A 16,540-nucleotide genomic window follows, 5' to 3' on the forward strand; every position below is an offset into this window, starting at 1 on the left:
CGGCTCTTATTGCCGAGTCTAGCGTTTCTAGTACTATATTGAATAGTAATGGTGATAGTGGGCAACCTTGTTTCACTCCTGACCTTACTGGGAAAGGTTCTAACTTATCTCTATTGCATTGTATGCTTCCTGACATTGGTAAATATATGCTCCTGATTATTCTAAGGAATAGTCCATTTATTCCTATACTCTCAACAGTTTTTCGTAGGAATGGATGTTGGATTTTGTCAAATGCTTTTTCTGCATCTATTGAGATGATCATATGGTTTTTATTAATGTGATTATTAATATGGTCAATTATACTAATAGTTTTCCTAATATTAAATCAGCCCTGCATTCCTGGTATAAATCCTACTTGATCATCATGTATTATCCTGGGGATGATTTTCTGAAGTCTTTTTGCTAATATCTTATTTAAGATTTTATCATCAATATTCATTAAGGAAATTGTTCTATAATTTTCTTTCTCAGTGTTCGATCGACCTGGTTTAGGTATCAGTACCATGTCTGTGTCATAAAAGGAGTTTGGTAGGATTCCTTCATTCCCTATTTTTTAAAATAGTTTATATAGCAATAATTGTTCTTTAAATGTTTGGTAGAATTCACATGTGAATCCATCTGGTCTTGGTGATTTTTTCCTGGGGAGTTGATTAATACCTTGTTCTATTTCTTTTTCTGAAATGGGACTATTTAAGCAATTTATCTCCTCCTCTGTTAATCTAGGGAGCCTATATTTTTGGAGGAAGTCATCCATTTCACTTAAGTTATGAAATTTATTGGCATAAAGTTGGGCAAAGTAACTCCTTATTATTTCTCTAATTTCCTCTTCATTGGTGGAATGATCCCCCTTTTCATTTGTAAGACTAAAAATTTGATTTTCCTCTTTCTTTTTTCTGATCAGATTTACCAAAGGTTTATCTATTTTATTGGCTTTTTCATAAAACCAACTCTTGGTTTTATTTATTAATTCAATAGTTTTTTTTTACTTTCAATATTATTGATTTCTCCTTTTAATTTTTGTATTTCAAGTTTAATTTTTGATTGGGGGTTTTTAATTTTGTCTTTTTCTAGCCTTTTAAGTTTCAAGCCCAATTCGTTAATCTTCTGTTTCTCTATTTTCTTCAAATAAGCCTCTAAAGATATAAAATTTCCCCTTATTACTGCTTTAGCTGCATCCCAAAGATTTTGGTATGATGTGTCATCATTGTCATTATCTTGGGTGAAATTGTTAATTGTTTCTATAATTTGCTCTTTCACCCAGTCATTCTTTAAGATGAGATTATTCAGTTTCCAATTACTTTTTGGTCTATTTATCCCTAACTTTTTACTGAATGTAGCTTTTATTGCATTGTGGTCTGAGAAGAAGGCATTTATTATTTCTTCCTTCCTACATTTAATTTTGAGATCTTTATGTCCTAATATATGGTCAATTTTTGTATAGGATCCATGAACTGCTGAGAAGAAAGTATATTCCTTTCTATTGACATTCAGTTTTCTCCAAAGGTCTATCATACCTAGTTTTTCTAATGTTCTATTTACTTTTTAAATTTTTTTCTTGTTTGTTTTGTGGTTTGATTTGTCTAAATCTGAGAGTGCAAGGTTGAGATGTCCCACTATTATAGTTTTACTGTCTATTTCTTCTTGCAACTCTCTTAACTTTTCCTTTAGAAAGTTAGATGCTATACCACTTGGTGCATATATGTTTAGTATCGATAAGGCTTCATTATTTATGCTACCTTTCAGCAGGATATAGTTTCCTTCCTTATCTCTTTTAATTAGATCAATTTCTGCTTTTGCTTGATCTGAGATAAGGATAGCTAACCCCGCTTTTTTGGCTTTACCTGAAGCATAATAGATTCTGCTCCAACCTTTTACCTTTACTCTATATGTATCTCCCTGCTTTAAGTGTGTTTCCTGTAAACAACCTATTGTAGGGGTCTGATTTTTGATCCAATCTGCTATCTGTCTCCGTTTGATGGGATCGTTCATCCCATTCACATTTACAGTTAAAATTACTAATTCTGTATTTCCTGCCATCATATTATCCCCAGATTATGCTTTTTCCCTTGACCCCCTTGAACCCCTTCCCCAATATTTAATTTACAGACCCCCCTTGGACGCACAGCCCTCCCTTTTTTTTTTAGTATCCCTCCCCCCTCCCTCCAAGTCCCTTCACTTATTCTCCTTTTCCTTTTCCCTTTTCCTCTCCCCCCTTTTAATGAGGTGAGAGAGAATTCTCTGAAAAACAAATATGACAATTATTTACTCTTTGCGCCTCTTCTGATGAGAGTAAGATTTACACAATGATTCTCCCCCTCTCTAAATTCCCTCAGATATGGTGTATTTTCTATGCCTCTTCCTGGGATGTAGTTTCCCTCTTTTTATCACACCCTCCCCTTTTTCTGATACTACCCCCTTCCCTTTACTACACCCCCTCCTTTTTTTTTTTTTCTTTTATATCAGTAAAATCAAATTATCCATACGTACTTTCTATATACCCACAACAGAGTTACAGTTCTCAAGGGTTCTGTGAACCTTTTTCTGTTTCTCTTCAGTTCTTGTGGATGTAGATCAAATTTTTTGTTTAAGTCTGGTTTTTTTCTTAGAAACATGGAATTCCTCTATTTCATTGAATGACCATCTTCTTCTATGGAAAAAGATGCTAAACTTAGCTGGGTAGTTTATTCTTGGTTGCAATCCTTGATCTTTTGCCTTTTCGGAATATCAGGTTCCACGCCCTTCTATCTTTTAATGTGGAGGCACCCAGATCTTGTGTGACCCTTATTGTGGCACATTGGTATTTAAATTGTTTTTTTCTAGCTGCTTGCAGGATTTTCTCCTTTGTGTGGTAATTCTGAAGCTTAGCCACAATATTCCGTGGTGTTCTTTTTTTAGGGTCTATTTCAGAAGGAGTTTGATGAATTCTTTCCACATCTACTTTCCCCTCTGTTTCTATTATCTCTGGACAGTTCTCTTTGATAATTTCCTGTAAAATAGAATCTAGGCTCTTTTTTTGGTCATAGTTTTCGGGAAGTCCAATGATCCGCAGATTATCTCTCCTAGATCTATTTTCCAGGTCTATAGATTTTCCCAGTAAGTATTGACGTTGTTCTCCAACTTCTCATTTTTTTTGTTTTGTTTGACTGAATCTTGGGTTCTCTGTGAATCATTCATTTCTATTTGTTCCAACCTGACTTTTAAGGAGTTATTTTCTTCTTTCACAGTTTTTAGTTCTTTTTGTAAATGCCCAATTTCGTTTTTAAATGAATTATTTTGCTCTATTGAATTTTTTTCCATTTCCCTATTTTTTTTTTTTTTTTGAGAATTATTTTCTTTTTCCAATTCAGAAATCTTATTTTCTTGGGACTTTTTTTATCTTCTCCAATTCAGAAATCCTATTTTCCTGTGATTTTTTTTACCTTTTTTAATTCACTAATTTTGTTTCCCTGCATCTCCTGTGAATTCTTTATTTTTTCCAACTCCAATTTCAGGACGTTGTTATTCTCTATCATAGCTTCCCTTTCCTTTCCCCATTTTTCTTCAAACTCTCTTAACTTTTTAATAGTCTCTTCATGGAGAGAGTTATGTGATGGGGGGCAGGAATCGTTCCCCTTTAGGTTGTTATCTGCTGACTCTCTGCTGTTAACTTCCTCGGGGTTGGATACCCGCTCTTTCTCTGTGTAGAAGGAATCTATAGTTTTTTTTTGGCTTTTTGCTCATACTTAAAAAATCTTTTGGGGTCTGTCCCTGGGGTAGGAAAATATTTATTTATTTCTTTACCAGCTTCCTCCCAGACTGGATGGATGCAGCGGCCCCTGCACCTGAGCTAAGAGAGAGCTCTGGGAGAGAGTTCCCCACCCCCTCCCTGGAAGTGCCCCAGAGGTGACCAGCACTGCTGTGCCCTGAGGGCGCTGTGTTTTATTGGCTTCCCTGAGGTTGAGACTGAACAGTAAAGGCGACTCAAAGCCGGCCTATGCGTCCAGGTGGGGCGTGGATGTCTGCAGCAGGTGACGTGAAAAGCCCCTGCACTCAAACTGGAAGTGTCTTCCAGAAACCGCGGTCCCTAGTTCAAAGGTTCCGCTTCTCTGGGACTTCCGTTCCAAAGCCTCCAGAGGAGCCAGGCACTATGAGTTACCGCCCTGCCCACTCTTCAATCTCTTAAATACCCTAAGGTGAAAGCCTGGGTTGCCTATGTCGGCCACACCCCTGGTGCTGAGATCTGCTAAGTCTCCCCTGGTATCTGGGAAGATCCAATCTAGTTTTAAATTTTAGAGTGGCTTATATTTCTCCTCTGATCTGCTGTTTTATAAGCAGAGAAGAGCTAACAGCCTGTGCCAGATTCTTTTATGTCAGTGGATTCTCTGATCCGAGAGCCCTCCCCAGCGCGACTGGCACAGTGTGCCACTACCCCACAGTCTGTGCTGGCCTCTCTTCTTCCTCCCCTGGGAGCTGACCTTTCCTGCTGAAACTCCAGATTCTCTTTAGCTGGTAAGGTGTGCTTCCAGTCCTTGTGGATTCTATCAGTCCAACACTATTTCTGAGGCTGATTAAATCTAGTTGGTTGTGAGGGAAGAAAGGAGCTTACACAGTGGCATGTATCTTCTCCACCATCTTGGCTCCGCTCCCCTCCCCCTCTAGATTTAATCTAAACATCAGAAATTATTACAATTGGGAAATATTAGAAAGTAAACATTTTTACTTTAATTAAAATGATATTGCTACTCTAGAAGCTTATGTGTAGTTGGGGTTTTTTGTTTTGTTTTGTTTTCAACTGATGTTGAAATGACTTGGATTTACCCAACTTAGGCCAAGGTGATATGTTTTCTAAGATGGTTGTTGAGAAAAGTAACAATATTGGACTTTTTTGTTGAATTACATTTTTAAATTAAGCAAATTTGTCATGATAATTGTCAATGAAGAAATGATATTTGCTCATGTCAATGAATGTTAAAGAAACTCTTCCAATTTAAAAAGTCAAGTACATGAGTATTTGCAAAGTACTTATACTGTACCAGGCATTAAGATAAATGTTAAGTATAAAAAAAAAAATGCAAAATTGTAGTCCCTATACTCAAGGAATTTACATTATAATATAGAATATATTATTTCTATGGGATTCAAGAATTAAAGAAAATCATGTTCTTGTTATTTACTGCTGTTTCATTTCACCCTAATAGAATCAGTAAGTTATCATCAATTCAGTCTGAGTCTGCTTATCTCTAATCTTCTCATTTGTAATTGTTAACCTCTTTCCTCCAGTGACTCAATGAATATATAGAGATAAACTTTAAAAATGACAACTTTACATTGAGCAGTGGTTATACCTGGTGGCACTCTTAATTTCAATCAAAAGGAACATAACCTAGTTCATTCCTGTTTCCTTTCTTCTGCTCTGGAGTAAAGGAAGTAATTTGTGAAGGATTTCATGTACCCTCTAGAGAATATGATTGTAATATGAATGTCCCATAATATTTCTGTAGATTGATTTCTCAGTGAGAAAAAGTAATAAAAAGTAATAAAAAAATTTAAAAAAATATGTCAAAGTTTAAACTATTGATAGGACAGATTTTAAATGCTCAGAATCTTATAATATCCTCTATCAATCAAGATTCATAATCTATCATCATACTTGTCTCTAGCATCTTCCCCTCGGTTATGTTATCTAAGTGTAAAAAATGTTGGAATAGAAGCTAAAATACAAGATGAACACAAATAACAGTCTGGAGGATGCAATTATTAATTAAAAACCAAATAGTCTATAGGAAGAGGAGAAGAAAGAGAGGGAGAGACAGAGGGAAGATGGAAGGAAAGAAAGAAAGGAAGGAAGGAAGGAAAGAAGGAGGGAAGGAAGGAAAGAAGGAAGAAAGAAAGAGAGAGAGAAAGAAAGAAAGAAAGAAAGAAAGAGAAATAAAGAAAGAAAGAAAGAAAGAAAGAAAGAAAGAAAGAAAGAAAGAAAGAAAGAAAGAAAGAAAGAAAGAAAGAAAGAAAGAAAAAGAAACACAGAAACAAAGAAAGAAAGAAAAGAAAGAAAAGAAAGAAAGAAAGAAAGAAAGAAAGAAAGAAAGAAAGAAAGAAAGAAAGAAAGAAAGAAAGAAAGAAAGAAAAAGAAACACAGAAACAAAGAAAGAAAAAGAAAAGGAAGAAAAGATGGAAAAAGGGATAGAGGGAGTAAAGAAAGAAGAAAAGGAAAGAAGGAAAATGAAAGAAAGTAGTAAAAGAAAGAGAGAAAGAGAGAGAGAGAGAGAGAGAGAGAGAGAGAGAGAGAGAGAGAGAGAGAGAAGGAGAGAGAAGGAGAGAGGGAGGGAGGAAGAGAAACATATGACATGATGCCAAGACACATATAAAAAATGAGGACCAGAGAAGGAATGATAAGGTTTTGTCATAAGTCAGGGGCTTGACACTTCTTTTTAAAAAAAAACAGTGATTATATTAATTTACCTTTCCCAAAGCAAAGGCAGATACTAATGATAGGATGTAGGGAGGGATATCTAGCTATCTCACAATTCCCTAGATGAATGGATATGATATATAGTCTGGAGCCACCTTGATATAGTCCAGTAAAATTATATTTACTCACCACTAAAGCTTAGCTCCAGGATTATATTCCAAAGTTGTCCAAGAAAACTCATTGTAAAGAAGATGACACACATATGTAAATTTTGTCAGTAAGGCCTAAATGAGAGAAAAAAAATTTGAATGATGCACAATTGTTCATTTTGTCTATTACAGACTACCTTCTGTTGTATCAACATTCACCTCTAATTCTCCCCTTTTCTCCCCTCTGTTTGTATACACACACACACACACACACACACACACACACACACACACACACACAAATATTTATATATATATATATATATACTATAAAAACACATATAATACACATGTCATATGCTTGCACACATGTTTTGTGAGTATATACATATATATAACATGCTTATATGTGTGTAAGTAGATAACACATATGTGTATGTGAATATGTATTTTACAAGTGTGTAGATTTTATACATTATTAGTTACATAAACATTTTAAAATTAATTTTGGTTGGGAGATTAACAGGAAAGTATTGATAAATACCAAAGGCAATAGTTATTTTAATAAGGAAAACTCATGATTTCTTGGGTGAATAGATAAGAAATATAATCTGAAATATAGCCATGCCTAGGGGCCTTCAATATTAAAAGAAAAAGAATTACTTTAAAATGTTAAACTCACCAGAATTATTCAGTTGTATTTGTTCATTCATGTTCTTTTTGATATTTGTTATGTGGATCCTGAATGATTATCAACAAATGTTTGATTTTTTTGTAAACCAAATATATAATTGTGTTCTCTTGACCTAGTGGCTATAGGTTCTTTACAAGATCTAAACAAAAGGAGCTGAAACAGCATTTAAAAAATCGTTAAAGATATTATAGAATTTTGCTGCCTGCAAATATTTTAATGGGCCTATGGATTTTCTGAGCCAATCATCAAAGCTGAAATACTAAGTTACATTTTTGCTGTAAGACAAGAATCAAATTATCTTATAAATTTGTTTCCTAAAATGCCATACATTTACTTTTAGAAAAAAACTAATATGATAACCCCCAGGAAAGAAAATAGGTTTATTTGTGATGATTTTAAAGCCCTTTCTCATTTCTAACTTTTCCAAGTTATGGTTCTAATATCACAAAAACAAAAACTATTTCAGATTCTTCCAAACTGTTAACACATTAGGAAGTGATACAGTTATCTTAGCAGGTCTTTCAAAATGATAAATTTGGCCCTATCACTTGAAAATGAAGCTTACATTATTTTAACTTTCTTCTTTGCTGCCAAAGATTGCATCACCTTTCCTTTTTCTATGGGGTAAACTATATGGCAGATTATGACTGCTGCTTGGCACTAATGAACACAAAGGAAAACCTTCACAAAATGGAGAAGTAGGTTAAGCTTATCTTTATTCAGGTAGCCTCTCTTTTCTCCAAACTTTTTTTTTTTTTTCCAGCAATTTAAGTTATGCCAATTTCTCTTCTCTTTTCCCTTATTAAAACCAACCCTTAGGAAAGAATTTCATAAATAAAGACCTTGCAGCTCTACTTTCTGATTCCTCTCCACTATTAAAAGAATTTCTAAAGAAACAAGAGTGAGAGTAGAGGGAAGGTGAGCTTGATCCTATTAATGATTCCCTTAGACTAGGGATGAGGAATGTATGGTGGGTGAGCCACAGAAAGCCTGTACATCATTTGCTTAGGCAACCCCAGGCGATGATGAGCTGAAAGCTAGGTACAACAACTTCTCACTGCTTGAATTCTATAAGTTGATAATTTTCTCATGGCCTACAAATGATATTATAGATAAATGTCCAATTGTCCCTTGGTAAGAAAGAAGTTTTCTCTCTCCTGCCTTAGACCCTGTCCCAACCTATTGATTTTCTAGGATGACATATCCAAATTTGGGGATGATATATGAGTATCTTGGAAATTCTCTGAATTTCTTCTGAGGTGGGATGTATCCAGGAAAGCTGAAATACATAAAGACATTCACAGAAGACTCCAGGCAGCACTTCTTCACCACGTCCTACAGAGGCTCAGGATGATTTTATACTGGACACTGAAACTTCTCTATCATGATAACCTAAAAAGTCCCAAGGGGTGACCACCAGTGGAGTTTCTTAACATCACAATTTGTATTCTTACTGTAGAGATATCATAACCTATTTCCTGTCAGTCCTCATCTCCTTAACAAATAATTTCTTCTGGAGATCATGCATTAGTTAACCTAGAAGTTTAATAAAGAAAACAATGAACCAAGAAAGAGAGAGAGGGAAAGAGAAAAGGAGAGAGGGAAGATGGAAGGAAGGAAGGAAACAAAGAAGGAAGGGAGAGAGGGAGGGACAAAGAAAGAAAAGAAAAGAAACTAAGAAAGAAAAAGAAGGAAAGAAAGATTACTATAGCCAATCTGCACTATTGTAAAAATATGTAAATGTAATTTCATGGATATTTGTACTTTAGCAATACCTAATATAATGTTTGGCATACAGTAAATAAGCATTAATAAATGCTTGTAGATAAATTATTAGTATACATAATATCATAAATTGTGTAATTTGATAGAGAAGTTTCAGTGTCCAGTATAAAATAATCCTGAGCCTAAATTTTATCACTTGCTAAGGGCCACTTTTCTATCAACATTGGTATATTAGTTTTCCTTTGAATAGGAACAGGTGAGAGTGTTGGCAGGCCTACAACAGCCCTGCTTAAAAAACTAATGTACTCATTTGCAATCCTAATTGTTGTAAGATGTCTCTTCCCCACAGGTTGATGAGAATCTTTTCAAGTACAAAAGGAATAAAACCTCCTGTTTCACCTTCAAAAATCCATCTCTAAGAGGTAGCACTAACTTCAGCTGCTATTGATCCTCCTATACCAGACATATAGGTGTCCACCTAAATCTTTGGCCAATAGCTGGGCCAGCTGGCACCTCTAATGACCATATGATCTGCACCTGTGTCTACCAACTCTTCCGGTGGTATGCCATTTACATAGATAGTGAGCATAGGAAGGTCAGCTGTAACAGTTGCAGTTTAGAATATTCCTAGATTCGGTTGCTTGGAGTCACAATCTGGGCAAATGTCACCAGATTGCCTAATAAGAGTTTGTATCAGTAAACTTGATCATACTACTTGATAAGTCACACATTGTGTACCTGTATTAGTGACTGGGATATTATCTACACATTCTGCAGTTTCCCACATCAGTGTATGGATGGACACTGTTTTGTAAGCACTTTCAGGAGGTATAATGGTCAAGCCTACTGTGTGTGGAGGCAAGGGATCCATAGGCCAGAGAGGAACAGATTTCACATCTCCAGGGGGCATCTCAGTAGTCCCAGCTGCAATCAACTCTATTTTCCTCAATTGTAAAATCTTTCTCCCATCAGGATGCTTCTCAACTGATTGGTCATGTCTGAGTACTGAACTTCTCTAAAGACTCTCTGGGTGTAATGTGGCTGCCATTAGGTCCCAAGTGTCTTTTTTTTTTTTCCTTACCTAGGGCCCTGATGCTTGGCCCCGCATCCCATTTTCCTGAATCAATATACATTCTGATGCCCAGTGGAAGCCTCTGTTGCATTTTGGACATGATGTTTTGGGTCTTGTTCTCCCATCCTGTTTTGTCACACTATCTTTATGCCAACATTGAGCTTTCAAATGCCCTACTTTACCACATTGAAAGCATTGACAAGTCTTTCTGGAACTCCCTTGCCTAAAGGGACCCTGTCTTACCATATTCAGGTCTTGAGAAGTCTGAATCATAGCTGGAGTATAAAAGGTATTTGTGCCCACTGTGGCACAGTGTCTTATGATCTCCTTTAAAAGAGCATCCTTGTGTAGTTCTACTATAATTCTTTTACAAACCTCATTAGAATTTTCTTTAGCAAGTTGTCTTATCATAATTTCTGTTGCTACATTTTCATCAATAGTTTATATGACAGATGTCTGTAGACATCCCACAAAATTAGCAAAGGATTCATTTGGACCTTGTGCAGTTTTTGCAAAGGCTTCCCCTCTATCTTGCCTTCCTGGGAGGGTGCTCCATTCTTTGTTAGCAATTTCCTCATATGATGCTATAAGGTAATAAATTTGTGCTAAAATGTTTGTATAAAGACCTAAACCTGCTAGTTGATAAAAAGTTACTGGTACATTAACTCCAGGTTACCTATTTCATGGAGCTTGTATCTCTGTAGGAGATATATACTCAGAAAGCCATAACAAGTTTTGTCCAGATTCTAAACATTTCCTTGCTATAGTTTTCCAGTTGTTAGGGGTTAAAAGTACAAAAGTCAAATTCTCTAATAACATCTTAACATAAGGTGATGTTGACCCATAAAGAGTACAAGCCTTTTTCTGATCTTTGATAATTTCTAAATTAAAAAGGAGTGTATCTTCTTTTTTCTTGACCTGAAGAGTGAAACTCTTTAATCACAGGATACATTTGCATTCTCAAATCAGCTGTATTCTGCCCTTCCTCTTTGGCTTTAATTAGTGTCTTTTGTAATTGGTTCATAAGTGGTAAGGCAGAGCTTTTGTATGGGTGGTAATGATGGCAGTAGTACCCTTCCTACTCCTCCTTTCTCCATCCAGGAAGGTCAAATTGATGGAGGATGGTCAGAAAATGAGAAATGCACCTTCTCTGGTATAGGCAGAGGTGAAACAAGAAGTGGGGAGGAGGCATGGTACTCATCTTAGCCTGACTGGTTATTCCCTCAGGCTGTGTTGTCAATCCCATCCCCCTCTTCTTTTTCTCCTCATACTTCCTTGTCTGGCTGTGCTTATGGTACTCAAGATCTAATTATCCATACCTTTAAACTGCTTTATCAATACCCTCCCCTTTCTGCTCTTTCTTCTTTTCCCTTATTCTAAAACTTATGTAATTCCTTAAAGCCAATTGTATTATATTGTATATATAAAATGTTTCTTCAGGAATTGAATCAGGACCATTATTTTAGTAATATTCCATTAGTTGCCTTCCCACTAGTTTCTACTTGTCTGCTTCTAATCCTTCTTCCTTTGAGAACCTAGGGGTTGTGCACTCCAATGTTGTTTCTGATCCTGAGTTACCAACAAACCTTGGCTCTTCATTAACCTAATTATGCTTTCTTCACATTTCCCTTGGGGTGGAAGAGACTTATTTCTTGGTATTTGCCCCATTTCAGCTAAGAAATGACAGCTACTAGTGTAGCCCTTAACAAAGTTTCCTGCTTGTCTATTTTTATACTCACCCTATTTATGGGTCACAGGGATTTCTCCATTAAACTTACAATCGTGTCAGTCACTCTACTTGCAGGTCCTTAGTTCACACTGGGCACCAATATGTAGCATCCAGGCTAACTCAATGGTGGGCCTCAGGAACACCCTGAGGCCTTGGGCTTAGTGGGGGAGTAAAGTGAAGGAGGCAGGAGAGCAGACATGAGGCTGGCTAAAGATGGAGTCTGGCCTCTGGAGTCTGCAGCCTGAAGTCTTCTCTGTGGCCGAGATCACAGCGGCCAAGAGAGACCCCTGTGTCCCTTTAAACACTCCAGCAGGACTACATCACCACACCACAATGGGCATGTGCAGCTGTAGAACATCATATCACCACAGTAGCTTAAGTATAAGCCAACTAGACTGACCACATCATGACATTACATCAAGTATGTGCTTGAGAACTACTATCTCACACTGACTGGGTACTTAACTACAAGCACCCTGCTGTCTTAGATTTAAGTACACCCTTTTAGTGTACTGGCCTGCCACAGATAAGGTCTAGGATATTTGAGCATTTAGTGTCCATGAATTTTTATTTCACAGAAGCCGGTACTGCATAAATTCTAGTCTTAATTTTGTTTTTAAATGGACACATTTATTTTATGATGCTGCTAACTCCTAATATGAATCATAGCTATCTGATTGTTCTTCTCAGTTTCCTTTGAATGATCTTCATTTAGGGCATAACTTCTAACCCTATTTATTATTGTTATTATTATTTTTTCAAAACTGTGCCCTGGGTGCTCTTCTTTTCTTCTATACTACCTCATTTGATAATCTTATCAGTCCATTTGGGGTTCTCTATACAGAATATTATCTGTAATGTCTAGACTAGCTGTCTAGAAGATCTCAGTACCAGCCTAATCTTTGGTCTTAGAAAAGGAGTGAAGAGGCAGAATTCACGCGGATGGTCAAACATTGAGTCCATTTATTCCAAATTATCTCAGTCTTATATACGCAATACATGTATATAACCATAGCACACTGTGCATGTGCTAACTATATACTGTGCATGTCATATGGCACCAAATAAACAACTTGCTATTGTGTGTAAATGACTCTTTGACACATAGTATCACTCTGCTTTAATTACAACACAAGTAGTCATACCCCCTGACTTCTTAGGAAGGCTGAGAGTTCTTAGCGGAGATGGGGAGTCAAACCAGACATTGTCAGCAGGTTCCCTCTGGGCTGAAGAATTTTATACCTCACTCGGAGTTCCCCCACTATATCTGACCCTTACAATTGTCAAATCTATATTTTTGATCCTAATTTCATCACTGAATTCTTGAATCATACTTGAGTCACCAACTGCCTCTTAAGATATTTTGAGCCACATATCCTATGCTCCTCTCAAATTAAACCTATCCAAAGTAGGACTCAGTATCTTTTCTCCTAAAACTCTCTCCCCTTCTCAAATTTACCATTTATGTAAACCACACCATAATTTTCTTAGTCATTCAGCTTACAACTTCCATACTAATTTTCTTAACTTTCATCACTAACTTTCCTTACTCTTAATCATCTCACAGGTCAATTTATTGTTAAATCTTTCCATTTCTATCTTCACAATGTATGTGTGTGTGTGTGTGTGTGTGTGTGTGTGTGTGTGTGTGTGTGTGTGTGTGTGAATTTAAATCTCTTACCACTTCATACTTAGATTCTTACACTAATTTCTGATTGTTCTCCTTGCCTCATTTCTCCCCATTCCACTGTTATAAAGTGATTTTCCTAATGTGAATTCTGACTGGCACTACAATACTAAAAAATGAGAAAAAATATATTTATACAATTTTGAGAACCTAATACCAGATTTACTTTCATCTTTCATATCCTATCCCTTTTTATTTTTTTTAGTCTCCTTCTTCCTCCATGTACTGTGGGATTAGTAACATTGCATCTCTGTATTCTGTACCTATTCATGATTAACCCAATGCTTAAAATGTTCTCCCTTTTTACTTCTACCTAAAGATTTCCTTGGATTATTTCAAGACTCAGCTCATTACTTACCTTCAGCCAGAAGCCTCCTCAGTTCCCTCGCTGCTATTGATTTTCCTCTGGGAATTCCTCCCACTTTTACTGTATCTATCTTGTTTGTACATAATTACTTGAATATTGTATTCCTTAGTAGAATGTGAGTGTTTTAAGGGCTGGGACCATATTTTTCCTTTTCTTTGTATACTCAAAACCTAGCATAATGTTTAATACATAGTAACTGAAAGGAGAAGATGAGGGAGAGAGAAAGGAAAGAACTAACTATGCAGTGTCTACTACATACTAGGCAAAGTGATTTACGAGTATTTCATTTGACAACTACTTAAGTCAGTTAATAGGTAGTTGACTGGCTGATTTTGCCAATTTGCAAATTTTGTAAAACTTTTATACTTAGATAAATTCTTAAAAACAAATAAAAATAATTAAGCTCTGAAATTTATAAAAATTATGTTTGAAAATTTAGATATACAACTATCACATTTAGTATCTGGTTTTTACAAAAAAAGACAGACAGAAATAGAAAACACACATATACACACAGAGGTACTCAAACACATTGAAACAGATTTGGATAGTCAATGTAGAATAATGGAAAGAATATTGTATATAGTATCAGAGAACTTGGGGCCACATTCTAATTCTGCTACCTGTATGGTATAGAGATTAGAGAATACTCAATACAGAATTTATTAAATGGAGACATTTACTGGAACAAATGGATCCATAATTGGTCCCAGGGCTGAAAAAGACTATCATCTCAAAGAATCCAGCCATGAATATGGGATACAGGATTCTTTTATTGGGTAACAAGAACAATGACATAATGGGGGAGGTACCTGGATGGGGATGAAATAATGGGGGGAGGCACCTAGGATGACATAATGGGAAGTACTGGAGGAGCTCCAGACTTTCTAATGATATCTAAAATGGATAAAGACTTTTATCCCATCAAACATTAAGAGGGAATAAGTATAGCCTAAGGTCTAAGATATAAAACCTTTATCCTAACATTAAATGGGAATGGTTATAACCTGAGGCAGAGTAACTGAATGGAACAATTAGGGAAACTGGGTCAGGACATTAAAAGAGAACTGTGGCACAACAATTGGAAAAGTTATTTAATGTCTCTGGATCTCATTTATAAAATGAGGCACTTCCATTAGATAAAATAATGTTTCTTCTATTTCTAAATATATGATTTTCTTATCCCTATTTTTGTTTTATGTATTTCATATTTTCATGTGTCTATGATTCTATTTATGGTTAATTCGTTTGTGGGTGTGCAATAATGTACATTACAACCCATTAAAGTCTTATCCTGTCTGATTCTTTGTGGTACTTCCTAAAATCTTCCATAAATGATACACCCAAAACACTCATGTATTTCTGCTTGGATTTTTAGCATTTAGGGAACAAAAAGTCTGATCAGTTGCTATTCCTCATTGATACATTACGATTAACCCAAAAACTACTTATAGTAGGGGGAAATATGTGTCATCCAAGAAATGTTGATAATGATAAAAGCAATTGGATTAGTCATAATGCATATATATGTAATGTATAGTCATAATGTATATATATATATGTGTGTGTGTGTGTGTGTGTATGTGTGTGTGTGTGTATAGACTAAGTCAATAGGCTGCTTATCTATTTCTGTTAGTATATTCATCATGGAATTCTTTGTATCTTTGGTATTATCTATTGCATTTGTGAAACAGATTTCTTTTAAATGGTTACAGAGCCTATTGAAAGTTCATTATTTTTGGGCTTTGTACAATACATACAATACCATATATGGAAAAAAAAAGGAATTGGAAGAATTACATTATCACATTATCTAAAGCAGACCTCAATTTTGTTTGAATAGACAGTATCAAAGATTTTTGTTGAGCATTTTTGGCACAAGGAGAGAACACTAAGACTGGATCTTAGTTCAAATATTGCCTCAGACACTATCATTTGGGCCAACCATTTAACTCTTATTTGCCTTTGTTCCTCATCTGTAAAATGGGGACATACTATAGATGGATATGGGAAACCACTTCAGTATCTTTTATATATAAATATAAATATATATGCACATACATATCTATATAATTAATGAAAATTATACAATAATCTCTTCAATTCTTGATTTTTTAAAAATATTTTTTAGAACAGAGGTGTCAAATTCCAGCACTAATTTCTATAAAACATATGAACATGGGATAACAGAGCAAACTGCTATTTCATTGCAATACATAAATCACAAGCATTATAGGAAAACTCTCAACCATAGGGGAAGATTCCATATAGAGGATCTGAAAGAATGGGGTAGGGAGATAAAAGATATAAAAAACAGAATTGATGGGGGTTGAGGTCCCTTTAAGATCCCTTTCTGATTCCCCAACACCCATGGCTGACATTTGATTTACAAATCCGGGTCACTGGGCTTTCCCCAGCCCCCACCGGATCTGAGCTAATTTAAGTTTTCCCAGCCCCCACAGTTTAAGCCCATTGAATTCTATTCAATGCTGACCCTGGCTGAAAGCCCACCAGGAGCCTGGGAGTCCACCCACCTTCAAGATCACCAAGAGCCCCCATTATAAAAGGAGCTATTTTGGAGTCCACATTTGCAGAAGTCCTAAGCATGGAATCCTTATGTTGGTCATGCCAAAGGTTTCTGCCCACCGGACCTAATACAGTGCCCTTTTATCTCTACCCTCAACTTTACTAACTAAAATTTACTTCCAAATCCCTACAATAAGCCCTTT

The 16,540-nt window shown here is 35.8% G+C and overlaps 1 long non-coding RNA gene across 2 annotated transcripts in view; it reads right to left on the reverse strand.

The window, feature by feature from the left end:
- The window catches only part of LOC141546417 (uncharacterized), a 110,301-nt gene that overhangs the window by 10,826 nt on the left and 82,935 nt on the right, over positions 1-16,540 (reverse strand). For both annotated transcript variants that reach the window (XR_012483300.1, XR_012483297.1), the window contains exon 2: positions 6,578-6,672. This is a non-coding gene — a long non-coding RNA (uncharacterized LOC141546417). The remainder of the gene's footprint in view (positions 1-6,577; positions 6,673-16,540) is intronic.

This window comes from Sminthopsis crassicaudata, chromosome 1 (assembly GCF_048593235.1).
Source record: "Sminthopsis crassicaudata isolate SCR6 chromosome 1, ASM4859323v1, whole genome shotgun sequence".
Classification (NCBI taxonomy): Eukaryota; Metazoa; Chordata; class Mammalia; order Dasyuromorphia; family Dasyuridae; genus Sminthopsis; species Sminthopsis crassicaudata.